This window comes from Sus scrofa, chromosome 13, assembly GCF_000003025.6.
Source record: "Sus scrofa isolate TJ Tabasco breed Duroc chromosome 13, Sscrofa11.1, whole genome shotgun sequence".
NCBI lineage: Eukaryota > Metazoa > Chordata > Mammalia > Artiodactyla > Suidae > Sus > Sus scrofa.
This window is the reverse complement of record NC_010455.5, coordinates 144765527-144784001: the sequence shown is the minus strand read 5'-3', so window position 1 is coordinate 144784001 and position 18475 is coordinate 144765527. Positions and strand designations below refer to the sequence as shown.

Here is an 18475-nt window from a genome sequence, read left to right as displayed (position 1 = left end):
AAAGCTCTGTCAATTTGTAACATTTCATTAGAGTGATTGGTCAGGAAGTAATGTACATTAAAGCAGTCAAAAAGCATTCTGCCGGAATGCTTTATTAGGAACACAAGAGGTACAGTAGGACAACTGAGGGTTGTGTGCTCTTCAGAATGATCCCAATGTGTCTTATCACTCTGTGGAATACTTATTTATCTATGTCTTATGTCAGCCATAACATGAGGAACTGAAAAACAATAGTTGTTACTTTGCACTCAATGTTAAAAAAAGAAAGTATCATTTATGCTCATTCACTGTCAATGCTTAGTAAAAAATGGCATAAGAATGACAGATTGTGAAACATATTAGAAACAATATATATTGGTTGTGATTAGTATAGATTAGACAGAAACAGAATGATGTGTTTTAGATCAATCTATGGGATAGTACTTGTACAGTACACATGGTGTTAGAGGATATGGGAAGAGAAAATATAATAAGGGAGTATAGCTTCTTTAGGATGATATCTAGAATCACATAAAGAACTCCAAGCTGTTGTTATGAGATAATAAGTTGATAAGAGAGATGAAAGGATGTTAGCATGTTCCTAAAAGGCATCTTAAATGTCTAAAACAGATGTTGAGGAATGTAGAACAAATCTATATTTCATTTCCTCTCCTTTGAAAGTTACGTGGTAAGGGGATTCTCTGTCTGTCTCCAATGATAATTCCTAATACCAGGAGACTGAGAATCACACAGTGCTTTCTAGTAATGTTTGATTGTGATGAATCTGTGTATGCTAGACAAGTCATTCTCAAACTGGTTCTTTAGATCATCTAGAATATCCCAGGGAAGTATCTCCATGTGTCTGAGGAGTTGCCATAATAATAGTCCCTGAATCGTGATTGCTAAAAAAAATGCCCTCATATTTTCTTCTTCACTTTCCAGAAGGACCTACCAATAGTTGTTTTTGGTTCCCTTTGGGGATGACGTGATGTGCTGCTACAGGGTGGAAAGGGTAAAAAATGTGAAATCATTATTTTTGAGACAGAATATCACTTCAGTTGAGAGTGTATTGTTAACACAATTTTATAAACCATGTGGACTAAGAAAAATCTTTTCTCTGTGTACCCCACACAGAGAAAATAGCATTCCTTATCACCAACAGACAGAACAACACTGTAGCATGTTGCCCCTTAGGGGTCAACCTTAATACTCAGCCTGAGATGTGGAAGAACAATTCAGAAGCTATAAGAGAGCAATTTTCATAACTGCTCAGAAAATTCTTCCTCTTGGGCTTTGTTTTGGGAATGTATGATTGGTGGTCATGCCTACAGTTTTTTCGAAGGGAGGCATAGTTGTTTCTCTCTTCAGATAATCACATCTAGTAAAGAAAACTCCTGTATAACTCAACTGCCATAGGATGCTGAATTAGACTAGATATAAATGAAGAATATAGAGTTCTTGAAAACTTCCTGAGCTTGAAATGCAGAATAGAGATCAAAACAGTTATAAGCAGCGTTCCATTTCTCTGTGGACCACACAGGGTTATAAAAGTGTTATTATCCCCCTCCTAGGTCCTTTAAGATAGAATTGTATAATTAAGGATTATTATTAGAGTTTGGCTTACCCATTCATCTTGGGAAACTCTACTAGCTATGAAATTTGGGGAATGTACTTTAAGATAAATGGGAAGTGAATTTGCTATGGCACAGATTAAAGCTGCTGTCATAAATAGAGCTCAAAATACAGAGGTTTAAACAAGACAAAGTTTATTTCTCTCTCATGTAATAGTCCAGAGTGGTAATCTGGCTCTGCCAATGTCAACCTCAGTCTTTTATCTCTGGGTCCAAGAGGGAAATTCCATTTCTCTCCATCTCCCAGGCAGCCAGTGGAAAGGATGAAGGAGCCAGGGGAGTACATGCCTGATTGTTTTAAAAACAAGACCCGGAAGGGACACATATCACTTTTTCTTATATTCCCCATGTCAGAGTTAGTAATATGGACAGATTCACTCGCAGTGAAGGCTAAGGAAGGTATTTAAATAGGTAGCCATATACTCAGGTAAAACTGTTGCTATGGAGAACAGATATTGGGATAACAAGTAAATGTCTACAAGGCCTTATTGCCAAGTCTCTAGGAAATGTGGGTTTGGAGGATGCTAAGAAATAACAAGTGACTCTACTATAGTGACCTTCAAGGCACCTTCATAGTCTCTAAGAACTACTTTAACCTAATGAATAGTCTAATAGTTTGTGACTGTTCCAGTGTTCAGAGGAGGATCACCTATGTGGTAGTGATAATATATGATAACAGGAGTAACTGTTTCACCTGGTGACTCCCAAGAGAATGATTGCAAAATATGGCTCTAAAACTCCTTTAGAAGGCTTAGCAGGGACATGCATGTTCTCAACAGAGGCTAAGGATGCCTAAGCTTTAACCAGAGAATGATAACAGGGATAGCCAGTAGACTCGGATGCTGAGTAATGAGGAGAATGGAGACTTTGGGAATGTTAATTTGAGAGGCTGATGGACAAACATATGTAGTGTGGAAATGAAAAGCTTTGGGGATATGATCTGCACCTTAATAAATCTTCAGTCAAGAACATTGGGACTTCTGTCTATTTGGGAGTTTTCCAAAAAGCAGCAAACAAACAAACAGAAAAGCAATAGAGAAGGTAATAATATCCAAGTCTGTAAGAGCAGAATGAAAAACTACCAGATTGGGCTGAAGAAGACTTGGCGACCACAGATTCTTTCTGCTACTTGAGTTGCTATAAAGGGGAAAGGACATGCCAGTCCCTTTAGGGGAAGTTGTAGCTGGGTTTTCTAGAAACTGCTTGTTAGAGGGAATCATTACTTCCCACCCATGACATGTTAATTGGAGTCATAGGAACACTAGACCTTCAGTGATTAGAAATTTTGGAACTAAATCTGCATATAAGATAATTGTCGGTGAAGAAGGTGATACTGTAAAGGGGTTGTCAATTACATGATCCTCTAGAAAAGGCCAAATTAAGTGAAGGCACGTTGTTATTAGTTAATGTGACTGCTTCCTTAGGGATCCACTGTTGCTCAGAAGACCATCATATATTTGGTATAACTTAAATAATGTAGGATTTGCCATAATAGTTTTAGTTAAAAACATGCCATGGTGCAAAATTATAGGGATTTAACTAACTTTAGAAAGATTAGGTGTCTATGACTTTGACATGAGGCATGGTCTGCAGAGTGCAGTGGTGGTTGTCAGGGTAGGGGATAATACAGAAAAGAAGTTGAGGGTAAACACAGAAGACACAGTTAATCCATAACATTTTCCTAGTTCAAGTTGTCTTTGAATCAGTGTTCCTCCAAAGATAAAGAAAGGTCTGAGGATGCCTTATTGAGTTCAGATTACTCTGAGAACCTGTGAAAATCCTTGACCTGTTTAGATCTCCTAGGACTCTCTGGAATAATCTTAGCCTGACAGAGGTTGCTGGGTCTCCAGAACTTGGGAGAAGTGAGTTCCGACATTGATATGAAAGTAGATCCTGTCCTATTTCTATTTTGGTCTCATGGCTTTAGCCAAAACAATACCCTAGCAGTCTGCACTCTGTTCAGAAGGTGCAGAGAATAAGTGGTTCCCTATCCAGCTGGAAACTACTTAATATATGCCCACAAGCTTCATTGCTAACGCAATAGTAGACTGAATCCACAATTCTTGGAGGAGTTATGATTATTTGCTCAAATGTTGACAATATAGTTTTACTTTTTGTAATAATGGAGTCTTTTCAAGATGACATATAGGGGAGTTCCTGTTGTGGCACAGCAGAAATGAATCCAACTAGTATCCATGAGGACGCAAGTTTGATCCCTGGACTCGCTCAGTGGGTTAAGGATCCAGTGTTGCCATGAGCTGTGGTGTAGTTCGCAGGTGCAGCTCAGATCTGGCATTGCTGTGGCTGTGGCATAGGCCAGCGGCTACAGCTCCAATTTGACCCCTAGCCTGGGAACCTCCATATGCTATGGGTCCCCTAAAAACACAAAAAAACAAATAAATGAAAAACCAAAACCAAAATGGTATGCAAGTGACTATGCCTTTATGTTATTAAGAAAGTATTATGATGATATTTGGCCAAGAGACCTAGAGTATCTGCATCCAGGTATTTACTGGTCATTCTCACTCAGGAAGACTATGAGACATAGTTGCACAGAGGAGGCAAATCAAGGAAAAGTAACATATTATCATCTAGAGCTTTAGAGCCAGACTTCAGTGCAGAACTGTTGCATTTAGCTGGACTCTTAAGTCCTTAAGATTAGATAGATAGGTAGATAGATAGATAGATAGATAGATAAATAGATAGATAGATTTTTTTTTTTTTCCTGCAACCTCATAGTTACTAGTCAGATTCATTTCTGCTGAGCCACAGCAGGAACTCCAGCAATATATATATTGAATGGCCTAAAACCAGAGGTTAAAAGGCCTACTTGCTTCATTTTCACCTCTCAGCTAAAACCTGGGTTTGGACGTTAGAGTTCAGACCTCACACACGGCTGAGAAGCAGAAGGGAAAGCAAGGTTGAAAGACCCATGGAAGATGGGTAAAAGTACAAATTTTTGGATCATATTTTAAATCTCCAAATTCCTGGGATTAAATGTCTAGAAAGGAACCCAAAGGCCATTCCTAATTGTTTTTGAAATTTTTAATTGCATCTGAGGCCCAGTGTGTGTCCACCCATTTGACAAGTTTAGATCAGCCCTCCTCCTGTTTGAGGGTGGAAAGGAAAGAGGGTGCTGGGGAGCGTAGACACAGGGATGAATTATCAGTCTGTCCAAGAAGTCTAAGAAGCTCCTTGAGGAGGCCACTAGTTACTTCATTCTTTCCAGAGATATAATATTGTTCTTGTCATAATGCACACTGAAGAAATAGGCCATATTTATTGGATATCCCCAATTGAGAACTCTGCTATGGAAGCATTTATGTTTCTGGCTTTACCTGGGCTCATTATAGCATAGATCAGTGGATGAATATTGAGAAGGGGAGAATGGCAAATAGCTGGGACCCCACCAATGGGCACAGTGTGTGGCTCAAATCCTCATAGCAATTTGAATAGCATAATGTAAAATAGAACCTCTAGCTTTCACCATTAGGGTCACTGACCTAACCAGATCAAGCTTTATCCCTTCCTTTGAAGAAATATTGCCTGTGGTGAGTTCTGCACATATGCTTTAAATAGATCATTATTTTCTCACAGGATGAGAGAAATGTTTGTTTAGTGATATATTATTGCTAATGTTTACTTATATATTATTTCCTTGATATGCGCTTCAATCTTTTCTTTCTTATTTTACAACATTAATTTTGTTTTAAATCACATATCTCCTAAAGCTCACCCTTTTCTTGCCTGGGGACATATTTTCCCATTTGGCACTTCCATTTTGATTGAGGGATTGAACAATAAAAGCTCATCTTTTTATAAAGGACAATTTATTATTTATGCGAGTCAGAGAAATGTGTAGCTTTTTAAAATGTGGGGGAAATGAAGGTAGTGAATATCCAACCCATCTGATTGATAGTTATATTAAAGGTTGTAGTCAGTTAAATAAGTCCCTTTGGATTGATATGATAAGAGGCTCATGTTTTCCTTGAAATATTATTTCAGTAAATATTTGGTATTTATAATTTATTAACTTGTCTTGCTATATTTTTCCAACTGCTGTCCACTACAGGTTCACAATAGGAATATTGTTGTACAATGTTAATTGTTGAAAATGTGTTTTGAAAAATTATATCTAATAAAACTATATTTTGAAAATTGTGTGCTTCTTAAAACTAAATATTGACATTTGAGGTCCTAGGTTACTGCATTGATCTTTCTCTGGTAGCTCTGAAAAAAATTCCTTCAGGCAAAATTATTTAACATAATTGGTTTCTTAGCATCTGAGAGATAAAGAACAGTGCAGTCTAGTGTTCCACCTTGGAACTGGAATGTCATACAGACCAAGCAAAGCTGTGATTTCCTCTACGACAGGGACTGGTATATTTTTCTAGGTTGAAGCATTATTTATTGTTTTCTTTTCCTTTGATTCTCAATCCATCATTAGTATTAGAAGGTACTTTCTAAAAGAAAATAAAATTCTCCTCCAAAAATACACTGTGAAGATTAATAATGATAATTCTTTTTTAAAAAATGTCATCAGATTGCTTTTGACTTTTTTTTTTTTTTTCCAATTGGTTAGAAGTATTTTAGAGGTTGGAAAGCATAAGTGAGTAATATCTTGGTGTAGTGACACTAATTCACTATATGAATCAGTGACAGTGACTCATTTCTTCTTAGTACCTTCTATTGAATAGTATCTAAATATTAAACATAATCCTTTTAATTCACTATTAACATTTATGCCCTCTTAGAATTACTGAGTCCTCAAACTCACATTGAAGTAACAATAAATTGTCTTTACAAACATTAAAACTACTTGGTAACATAATCTTTTGGGGGGAAATAAAATAGGCCTTTGGAAGTATCTTTAAAATGGTTATGTGATGGGGTGCCTTTCATATCACCTAGTCCCATGAAAATACAAGTGCTGAGGACTTCACCATGCACATTGCTAACAATTGCCTTTTGGTATCAGGGTGCAAACCATTTATTTCAGGAGTTTTCAGGTGTCCTGGAGATGTCCATATCAGAAAGTTCAGTTAGAATTTAGTCAGGTATCAGGTTGTGGTTAGATATGAGCGCAATTCAAGACATCATGCAGGATCTCACCTGACAGCACAGGGTAGAATATCCAACTTGGACCTCAGCACATGTGTTGTGATCAGTTGAATGGCCACAGATAGTCTGGAGATGTGGACTTGGTTTCCCACATGGATCCCCAGTAAGGGGTATCCCAGGTCTTTCCCCTTAGCTTTAGGTTCCACTTATCTCTTTCATGATCATGCTCCACTTCATTCTTCCTGCCTCTGCCAGTTCGTTTACCCATCATTCAGAGATCCTTGCTCAGGGATCATCTGAGTCTTTCTATTGTCTGTCCTATCTATTCTTATATATAAATCTATATTTTGCTTGATTTTCAGGAGTTTTCTGTTCTTAACAAATCTTACCTTTTTCAAATCCAAATTCATGGGAATCAAAGCTGTTGTCAAAATTATTGTTTTTGAAAAGGGCTTTAAGAAACCATTTGAAAGTTAAAAAAAAAAATTGAAGAGTGACTAGCTGAACTTTTTGTACTAGTAAAAATATCCAAATTCCTCTTAAGGCTGACCAGGAAAAACTCATGTCCAAGGGAAAGAAAACACAAGGAATACTTCAGGTTTTTATTTACTGTATTCACTATGCTATAGAGGTACATATTCTTAGTACCTCTAAAGTACGAGGTACTATATTCAGGCAGGATTAATGAAAATAGACACTTTGGTAAGAGTATTGAATTACAAAGATAAAGAGGAAATTTTTCAAACTTTTAGACAGTAGAGTTAAAAAAAACAAAGTACACTCAGCCACCCACACATACTCATACACACTCCAAACATGTTAAGATCCTCCAGTTTATTTAAAAAGGAAAATGAGACTAGCGTGAAACTTCTCATCTCCAGCATTGGAAGCTAGAAGGTAATGGAACTATATTTCCAGAATATTAAAAGAAAAGGATTGTGATCCAAATAAAATCATAAAATATTTAAAGGAAATTTAGAAAATTATTGTATGATATTGGGCTTGTAAGAACCTAAGAAAGCAAACTCAGGAACCATAAAGATAAAAAATAGAAACATTAGGCTAATTTAAAATAAAAGTAGGTGTTAATAGACTCCATAAACAATTGCTTTTAAAAATTAGAGGATCGACTGGAAAAATTATTTGCAATCCAAGTTAATATGAAAATTAATACAGTTTGATTCTACATATTTATAGAAAAAAAAGACCTAATAGAAAAAAAATTGACAAAAGATATAAATAATTATGAGATGAGAAAAACTTAAGTGGTTTGTAAACATTTATAAAGATGTTTTATTGTATTAAAACAAAAATAAAGGAAAATAAAAATTAAGGCAACAAAAAGATATTTTTCTATTCATCAGAATAGCAAACACTACAGGGTTAGAGAGCTAGTGCTGGCAAAGATACAGCATAGATTGCTTTGGCATCTGACCATGTAAAGTTCTATAACCTGCTATGACAAGTAATCTAGAAATTTCTATTAAAAATTTAAAGCACATATCCATGACCCAGTGACTCCCCAAAGACGATTCATCTTAGAGAAGCAAAAGCAGAATGTAGGCCATATGCACAAGGATGTTTTACTATAGTGTTATTTGTAGTGACAGAATTTCTAGAGATTTGATTGACTAACCACAGAAGAATGGTAGAATAAATAATGTATAGTTTTGGACCATTATGTAACTTTTACCAGGGATGAGTTGTCTTTTATTTATTGACCTGGTAGAAAGTCTGTAATATATTACCAAGGAATAGTATTCAAAGAAGGGTAATATCTAGTGTTTGAGATCCCATTTTCATAAAATAAAAAAAGTTCAGTCACCGCAGAATATTCTATATATGTATATTTTCGTATGCAGATATATGTGTGGGTATGGGGAAATGTATGGAAAGAAGAATAAACTGGTTAACCTAAGAAAGTGGAACTAGAGGAAGGATAAGGGAAAAGATCAGTTTGTATGACTTTGCTTTTTTATCTTTACCACTTCTTGTATTTATTGTCCATTTACAAATTAAATGAAAAAATTAATGCATTTTGAAAATATTGTTTATTGGATGTTTATATTGAGAATGTTGAAAAGGGATCTATTACTTTGACTTTCTAATTTATGATCCAATCTGGGAAGGTTCTGTTGAATGCTTGAGACATGAGAAAAAATTCATAATGAACATTTTTTAGGTTTTTACATTACAGTTTATCCTATTGATAATGAAAAGCTATTGTAATCAACCTGTAACTGTTAGGGTAGAAACTCCTTAAGGGCAGGGTATTACAGATTTTCCTGTCTTTCTCAGGATTTTGAATAGCAGTTGTGGAAAATAGGCTGAATGAAAATACCTCCCAAATTTGTATCTTTAAAAAAAAAATTATCATGGGAGGTTCCCTTGTGGTGAAGGGGATTAAGGATCCAGTGTTGCTGCATCTATGGTGCAGGCTGCAACTTTGGTGCAGGTTTAATCCCTCAGCCCCGGAACTTCCAAGGTGTGGGTGTGGGGAAGAAAATTACCATGTTCCTTCCATATTTCAAGAAAAGAGTGAAATGGATTTTATTATATTTAGAAAATCAACAGTTGTAGTCTGGATTCAAATATCACTGTTTGATGCAACCAACTTGAATCAAAGGATGCTTCAAATTCCACTATGCTAAAGATAAATACACTCAAGGCTTTGAGAGTGTCTCTTGAGGGAATTCAGAATCAGGCTGACTCGGCTTTAGTTCACAGTTTTAACTATCAAAGGAAATAAAGTAAGACCATCTTAAAACCAAGTGAGGATTGCTGGGCCCCATCTATGAGTTAATTTTCATCACCAATTTTAAATAAACAATTTTAATATTTTAAATGATTTCTGTGAAATGTTGTTTATATTGTCAAGTCTTAAAAGAAGCATTGTGTCTCATATAGCATAGTGATTCATAGTATGGGCCGTATATTTCAACTGCTTGGATGAAAAACCAGCTCTTCCATCTACCATCTCTGAAACTCTGAGCAAGTAACTTAATCTCTGTGACTTCTGCAAAATGGGGGTAATGAGAGTACCTATATCCCAAGATTGTTAGGAAGATCTTAGAAGAAGAATTTGTGGCACATAGGAATGCTAAGCAATTGATAGCCACCAATATTAATCATATGTTGGATAATTAGGATTAGTACAAATATACCTAGAGATGATGGCTTACAAGTCAGAAACATGTAGAGACCTGGCTACTGAAAATAATCTTTTTTTTTTTTTCTTTCAGTATCTTCTTTTTTTCCTTTTTTTCATTTATAATGATTTTTATTTTTTTCCATTATAGCTGGTTTACAGTGTTCTATCAGTTTTCTACTGTACAGCAAGGCGACCCAGTTACACATACATGCATTCATTCTTTTTTCTCACATTATCATGCTCCATCATAAGTGAGGGGAGAGAGCGGGATGGATTGAAAATAATCTTTCATAAATGGTCTCTGCCAATATAAAACTCTTGCATGCACAGCTCAGGTATTCAAATTTTTGAAGTTTCCTTTTTCTTTTTCTTTCTTTCTTTCTTTTTTTTCTGTCTTTAGGGCCACACAAATGGCATATGGAGGTTCCCAGGCTAGGGGTCAAATTGGAGCTGTAACTGCTGGCATACTCAGAGCCACAGCAATGCAGGATCCAAGCTGCATTTGCAACCTACACCACAGCTCATGACAATGCCGGATCCTTAACCCACTGAGCGAGGTCTGCTATCGAACCCACGTTCTCATGGATACTAGTCGGATTTGTTAACTGCTGAGCCATGACGGGAACTCCAAAGTTTTCTTTTTAAAATTAATATTTCCCATTTTTCTCTTCTCAAACTCAATGGAAGTTCTTTGATGGACTATGTATTAGTTATGTAGCGCTTTGTAGCAAATTATCATGAAATGTAGGATCTTAAAAAAACCATAGATGTATATTATCTCACACAGTTTCTGTGGGTCAGGAACTCTGGAACAGCTTAGTTGGGTGATTCTGTCTTAGCATGTTTACGTGTGACTACAAGATTTTGGCTGGGGTTCTATGCATCTGAAGACTTGACTGGGGTTGTGGGAATACACGGCCAAGATTGCTCACTCATGGTAGATAAGTTGAGGCTGGCTGTTGGCGAGAAGCTTTAGTTCCTCACCATGTGACCAATTCACAGGATTGTCTGAGTGTTCTTATGACATGGTTGCTACCTTCCTCCAAGGACAAGTGATGGAAGAGAGCACAAAATGAAAGCCACAACATACTCTTCGGAGACTTAATTTTTTTAGATCAGTTTTAGTTTCACAGCAAAATTAAGAAAATATGAGAAAATATTTCTCCATATATCTCCTGCTCTCATACATGCATAGCCTCACCCATATCAACATCCCTCACTAGTATAGTGCATTTGTTACAAGTGAGGAAACTACATTGACCCATCACAATCAACCAAAGTCCATAATTTACATTATGGTCATTCTTGGTGTGCACAGTATTTCTCGTCACTTTACTTTGGAAGTCACAGTCTGTCATTCCTGCAATATCTTACTGGTATTCAGTGTGAGAGGGAATTACACAAGAGAATGAATACCAGGAGGCAAGAATCCTTAGGGACCATCTTGGATGTTGACTGCTATATAATATTTTACATGTTTCATATATTCAGTTAGTATATATGTGCATTATCTCTTATAACCAAGGCACCATTATGCCAGGCGCTGTCTTGAGGCACAAAGATGTGTAACTTATGTGTTCTGCTCTTAAAAGGTTAATACTTGCTGGAGAGAATGAAATCCCTACTTGCATAGTTTCAGTACAAGTAAGTATTACATATCGAGAAAGTATGGCTATCTGTAATCTCCTTAGGTGGTAAGAGGAAGAGGAGTAATTTTTGGTTGTAGTTTCAGATGAAATGGAATGTAATCTGGGTCTCTGAGGATGAAATAGAATCACTGTGAGTGGAGAAAAGGGAAAGTGTTTCTCATGCAGAGTAAATAACATGAACAGGATCACAGAGTTGTGAAAGCAAGCTGAATTTAGAAGCCAGCAACCAGGACACATTAAAGTTTATGAAGGGAGAAAAAAATAGACAATTTATCCAGGTCCTTAGAAGCTATGTTTAAACTTTTTAGAAAATTATTCCTTAAAATAATGAGAGCATTTGGAGGGTTTTTGTTGTTATTACTATTTGTGTGTGCATGTTTTGTTTTGTTTTTTAAGATGGCAATATTGTGATTTAAAAAAAAGAGTCTTTTGGAGTTCCTGTTGTGGCAGTAACGAACCCGACTATAGTGTTTGGGTTCCTTGAGAAGGTTAGTTTGATCCCTGGACTCACTCAATGGGTTAAGCATCTGGTGTTGCTGTGAGTTGTGGTGTAGGTCGAAGATGCAGCTCAGATCCTGTGTTGCTGTGGCTGTGGCTGTGGCCAGCAGCTGCAGCTCCAATTTGACACCTAGCATAACTTCCATATGCTACACATGGGGCCCTAAAAAGAAAAAAAAAAAAAGTATTTTAGGTTACTCTCAAGGAGAAGTTAGAGAGAGAGAGATCAGAGACAGAAGAACTGGGTTAGAAGAAATTAAAATAGTCCTAAAGAGAACAGGTACTACAATAGATGCTGTAGTAGGATTATAAAGTAACAGACAGTAGTAATTTTGAAGGGGTAATTTGCAGAATTTACCAATTAGTTGGATACTTCATTTGAGCGATCTGTCCCAATAACTTGGTTTAAAGAAGAAGATATAGGATGGTGAATTACAAAGGAGTAGAAGACCCCTTGTATATTCTCTATCCTTTTTTCCACACTGAGACTGAGTCTTCCTGGGGACTCCTCGCACTAAGGTAAGGAAGTACTTCAATGGAGGACATAAAAGCACTAGCACCTCAAGAAACTGAGTTGATTTATTTGGCTTAAAATTCTGTTGAGCTTAATTGATAACCATGATGGGAAGGTGAGAAAATTATGGACTGAGAATAATATAGTGTATGTTGTGTGTTGGAGAACATATGGATATAGTTTCAAATTTAGCTCTCCATTTCTAGTAGAACTAACTAATTTTCAGGAACCTCAGTTTCCTAATTTTTAATAGGATTAGTAATAGGGTCTAGTGAAGCTTCAGTGGAATGTTTGACATGTAAAGCTCTTGGTATGGTGGCTGGCAGGTAGTAAGTGCTCTATAATGAACAGTAGATTTATTGAGATGGTGGATGTCATGCTACTGCAATAGGAGATTGATATTGTTCCAGGATCTTTTAGACCAGTCAGCGGAATTGCTGATCTCTTTTGAAACTTCATTAGTCCCTTACTACACATAGTTGGGGGAGATGAGTGTGTTTACATCTCACTCATCAGGTGTCAGATGAATATGCCAGTATGAATGTTTCAGTGTACCAGTACCCTAATATTCATTCTCCTTCACTATGAATTTATGTTCTCAGTCACTAGTTTTAGTCATAGTCTTCCCTTAACTCTAAATTACAAATGAGGGTTGACATTCATCCACTTGTGGGATCCAACTCAATGGGAAGATATATTAAGATAAATTATGTCCTTATAAAACCATATATAAAATCATAAATTTGATTTCTTAATGATTTATCTTTTCTTTCAATTGACTGATGTTAATGGAAGGAAAGTTAGTATCTTTTGGGATTATCCATCAAATATAGAAATAAGTTTGCCAAGAATCTTTGAGTTGCAAGTGACAATAAATCCAATTCAAACTGGGTTAAGAAGACTGGGAATTTATTGGTTAAGCTATCTGGGAATTCCAAGGGGAAATGGCTCCTGGAAAAAGTCTACCTAAGGCCTTATTTCCAAGGGTAAATGGCTTTGGGGTTCTATCTTTTGGTATTTGGCTTTGCTTATCTCTGAATTGGGTTTTTTTCTCAGGCAGTCTCTTTCTGGCAATATGACTGCCAGCAGCTTTAGGCCTTTAATTTCTATGTTTTTAGAAATTTCAGCAGAGAGAGGGCATCTCTTTTTGTGGCTCTGAAAAATTGTCCTGGGATTAGCTCTGTCTTTGATATTATCATGTGCTCTTCCAGGAGCCAATCACTAGGACTTGAGGAAGGTCATGCTCTGATCACCTGAGCCTGCTTCCCATGCCTCCCCCTGTTATTAGTAATGGAATCAATTTTACCAAATGTCATGGATTGAAAGTGGGAGGAGATTCCATATAAAATTTTGAATTATTTATTCTAGTTCTGTGAAAAATGTCATGTGTAAGATAATATAAAGAAGGGAATGTGTGTGTGTGTGTATGTGTGTGTGTATGACTGGGTCACTTTGCTGTACAGCAAAAATTGGCACAACATTGTAAATCATCTATGCTTTAATAAAAAATAAAAGTGTTTAAAAGTATTTTAAAAAAAGTGAAGTGGGATGTTTCCCAAGGAAAATCATCATCTTATTACTGAGGGAGGGGGAGAGAAAGAGATATTCTCTAGGCAAAACCTTCCCACAAAAATTTTCTGTAATTCATGAGTTAAGTTTTTAGTCAAGAGCCAGATATAGAAGATACGGCCAAGTACAGCAGGTAAAAGAGCCTTAATCACTCTCCTCTCTGTAGGTTTTCTGCTTTTTAGCCTGCTAACTCTGTGATAACACATCCTAGGCAGTCAATCAATACTTGTTGAATTGAGTTGAATCTGATTCAGACTCATGTTTTCTCTTAGGGTTGAATGATGCAGGTTTGCTCCTATGACTCATTTTCTTTAATTTTCAGAACCATTTCTACAGCACAGAAGATCAGGGGTTCTGAAAAAAAAACTTACCTTCACTTGTTTTGTTTTGTTTTTTTTTGTTTTTTTTAATTGACCCTATATTCCTCTCTTCCTGCCCTTCAAATCCTCTCAAAACTTTTTCAAAGAAGGAAAAATGGATGTCTCCAAATGACCAAAGGTTTTTAAGAGGAAGCCCTGGTGCAAAGTTGGAAAAGCTGTACCAGATGTAGAAAATTAATAGATGGATGGAAAAACTTCAGCTTCTCTGGATGAGAGAGAAGGCATCTCTTTCCAAGTGCTCTGGAGGGGCAGCTCAAAGCACTTTAATCTTTGATGAATGTGATTGAACTCTTTCCACTACTCAAAGAAAAACAGAAGCTCACAAGGACTCATCCTGTGCTGGATCCCTGCCACCATTCACCCTGTTTCTGCATAATTATTAGGCCTTTAACTTTCTCTGCTCCTACTATTTTAAAATTCTTCTTTCAGACAAGAAAATATAATAGATGAGACACATGTGCAAATGGAAACCAGGCATTACAGTAAGATAGCACTAGAATGAGAGCCAAGAATATAGGGTGGGGTGTTACATTAGGGGACTTTGCAGAGCTATAAATTTTCAATGCCTGTTCCATCATCTATCACTGCCTCCACTCCAAGAGTGCCTCCTAGCTACACTGTCCACATGTCATGGGGAATGTACATGGACAAAGATGCTGTGGTGTTAGCAGATCCAGTGATGCCAGGATGAAGAACAGTGGCTAAAACATGTCTTCTTGGTCAATATACAAGATATTTTCTAGTTATTCAAAATATTATATCTTTTAATTTGATGGTAAAATACAAGTACACAGGAAAGGATGAAAAGAGCTCAACCACACAAAACTGATAATCACCTTAATGCTTATACCTAGGAACACCCTCTACTGCCTATAACACATATGGACCTGTTTTGAGAAAAACAAACATACGTATGAGTCAACTAACAATGATGGCAGATTCAGACTAGAAGACCTGAAGAAAGGTATTCACCAATCACCAGGATCTGTGCCTACCGCAAGTTTAAAGTATTCTTCTGTTCACCCCAGAATGCTTTTTGTGTTCTTTGTTTGCTTTTCTTTTTTTCTTTTTAGGCTGAACCTGCAGCCTATGAAAGTTCCTGAGCAAGGGTCAAATCAGAGCTGCAGCTGCCAGCCTACACCACAGCCATAGCAACACCATTTCTGAGCTGCATCAGTGACCTACACTGCAGTTTTTGGTAACGCCAGATCCTTAACTCACTGAGCAAGGCGAAGGACTGAACCTGCAACCTCATATAAGAACCCTCATACTAATTGGGTTCTTAACCTGCTGAGCCCCAGTGGGAACTCCTGTGGTATCTTGATTGATGCTATGATTTCCTAGCAATCCATCTACATGCATTCTGAGAGAGCATCCAGAAATCAACTGAACATCAGAATTGGGAGAGTATTTGCTTGTGTGTGCACACGCAAGTGTGTAGACTAATGTTGCACATTTCATCTTGGAAGATGTTCCTTTTAGAGGAATATAGGTAGCAGTATATGCTGGAATTTCCATTTCTCATGTATTTCCTGGATTCAGAGAATGGAGACCAACATATGAATGTGACAGATGCTGCTACCTTGGTGGAGGGGAGCCACCCAGGTGAATGACTGCACAGAAATGAAAAATGAGACTTCTCAGTCATTACTTCAAGCTGTTAACTCCTTGTTTGTATTTATTTGTCTTCAAATTATTTTAAAAAATCAGGAAAATATATTAAAAAGAATTGACCCTCATTGATCCTACACTTTGCAATTTATAAAGCATATTTGATATTTGTCTCTTGATTCCTGAAATAATCCTATGAGTTAGGGACGGTAGATGTTATTCTACAAGTGAAGAGGGCAAGGCCTAGCTGTGGAATGGGGTGTTAATAAAACTGACAGCACTAATGGCCTGAACATGGTCAGAACACAGATTGGGACTTGAACACATATGCCAGGACTGGAACCCAGCCAAAACCCAGACTGGGACTTAAACCCACATTTTTAGATTAGAATTACTCACCCTGTGTCTGGACTCACTGAGGTTCAGGTTCTTTAGGCCTCTGTACAAAAGGAATTCAGCGAGAGACTAAGCGATAGGCAAGAAGCAGATTTATTGGGGTAGGATGCTTGTGAGAGTTGCAAGTGGGCAGGCAAGGAAGCTCTGCCCCTGGGATCACAGGTTTATCATCCAAGGGGAGTAGGGATTGGAAAGGCCCGCCTCTTCCTTTATGGGAGTATTATCTCCTTCTTAGTATCCTAAGATGTGTATTCAAATCAGCTGAAGGGTGGTCCTCAAACTCTTGCCCTTGGTCTGAATATGAATGCTGGCCTGATCCCATCCCCCACCCAACGACCTGAGGCAATTCTCACACCTCCACTGGTCTAGCAAGCCTGCCTTATTCTGATGGCTTTCTTGAATTTACAGTGGTCTCCCAACATCCCCCAGGTTTCCCTCTTTGTCTATGATCTCCTTTTGGGACTTCTACAACCACCTTGCCTACACCATCCTTGTCATTAATGTCTTGCTTAGCTTGATGGAAGGGAATGGAAATCAAATGTTCTTACTCAAGCCAGTTATTCTTCAGTAAAGTTTCAGACAAATAAACCACCTCCAACAAAGACAAAAAAAAAAAGGGTTAAACCAAGACCCACCAGAAATATTTGGAGCCCCAAATAGAGTGAATGGTGGCAGATGGCTATCTTATATTTTCATTTTGTTTTGTTTTTTTATGCCCACACCTGCAACATATGGAAGTTCTGGGGCCAGGGATTGAATCTGAGCTGCAGCTGCAGCAATGCTGGATCTTTTAACCACTGTGCAGGGCCGGGATTGAAGCTGGGCCTCCACAGTGACCCGAGCTGCTGCAGTTGGATTCTTAACCCACTGGGCAACAGCAGGAACTCCTGGCTATCATACAATTATAGTTTAGTCTGTATGTCAAGGTAAGAAAATGCTGTGGGAAGAATGAACCAGGAAAATGGAAGCAAGGTTGAAATGAGGAAGTTGGAAAAGACAGTGTTGAGGAATAGCTTTTGTTGTCATTAGTAGTGCCACTCTTTTTAACTTTTCAAAATCCATATATGATGTAATATTTATCGTTGAATTTTTGACATTCTTAAAACAATTGTTTGTTGTCTCTCATTTTCTCCTTTGGCTTAAAATAATTATATTTTCTTTACTACCAAGGCACCTCTCCATCCACTTCCCTGTTGGTTTTGCTGAAGCACCTGTAATTACCTCTCAGCAATGTCTGCCTAATTTAAAGAATGCAAACCCGTGGGGCAAGCACCAGGAATAACGATCTGTTAGGTAGCCTACCTTGAGCAGATTTGTGGAACACAAGCCTTGTTTTCCCCCTTTATGCTGCTTGCTTTTATGCTCCATTCCCTTTGCCCTTATCTCAAAGTTAGGCTATAGCCAAACAGGTGAGTATGGAGCTTTATTTATCAAGGTCACATGAATTTATCTCTCTGCCTTAACTCTTTAGGTCTGATTTCTCTTTCTATACAGCTCTGTAAACTTAGGTCTGAATGTATGCTCTCCTGAAACCAGAAGCGGATAAAACTCATCAGGTCAAACCAGTGCTATTACTGATCTTCAGCCCAAACCTCAGGAAACAAAGCCAGGCACAATATCCTCAGCTTTTATCTTCCTTTTCTTGCCTGCCCTGGAAAGTTGCAGATAGGATGCATCTAAAATTGGAGTTTAGGAGGAATACTTTTCAAAGGGTTTTTACTGGGCAGGAAATGCCATATCTGAAAGCGTAGCCCTGTGTTCCTATAGCTGATACAGACATCTGAAATCATTTAAAACCAGCATGAAAGATAACCAGACTTTCAGCTTCTAAATTCACAGGATAGAAGAAAGAGTTAGCAATTATTTGGGTTGTGTACACTGTAAAGAACCAATTTAAGCATAGATAATTCAGGATCGTTTGGACTTAGTATGTGGCTCAACCAACAGAATAAATGAATTACAATAATTATTTCTTTTACTTTAAACATACAACTGCAGCTATAACTTCTGAAGTGTTGAATGAATACACGAGAACC

General features: G+C 37.3%; 1 long non-coding RNA gene across 2 annotated transcripts in view; it reads left to right on the top strand.

Annotated features, from left to right (window-relative positions):
* Positions 1-18475, top strand: part of LOC106505799 — a 221522-nt gene that overhangs the window by 67193 nt on the left and 135854 nt on the right. The window contains exon 2 of one of the 2 annotated variants that reach the window (XR_002338135.1): positions 15287-15439. The exons of the other annotated variant lie outside the window; for it this stretch is intronic. This is a non-coding gene — a long non-coding RNA (uncharacterized LOC106505799). The remainder of the gene's footprint in view (positions 1-15286; positions 15440-18475) is intronic. 2 annotated transcript variants of the gene reach the window in all.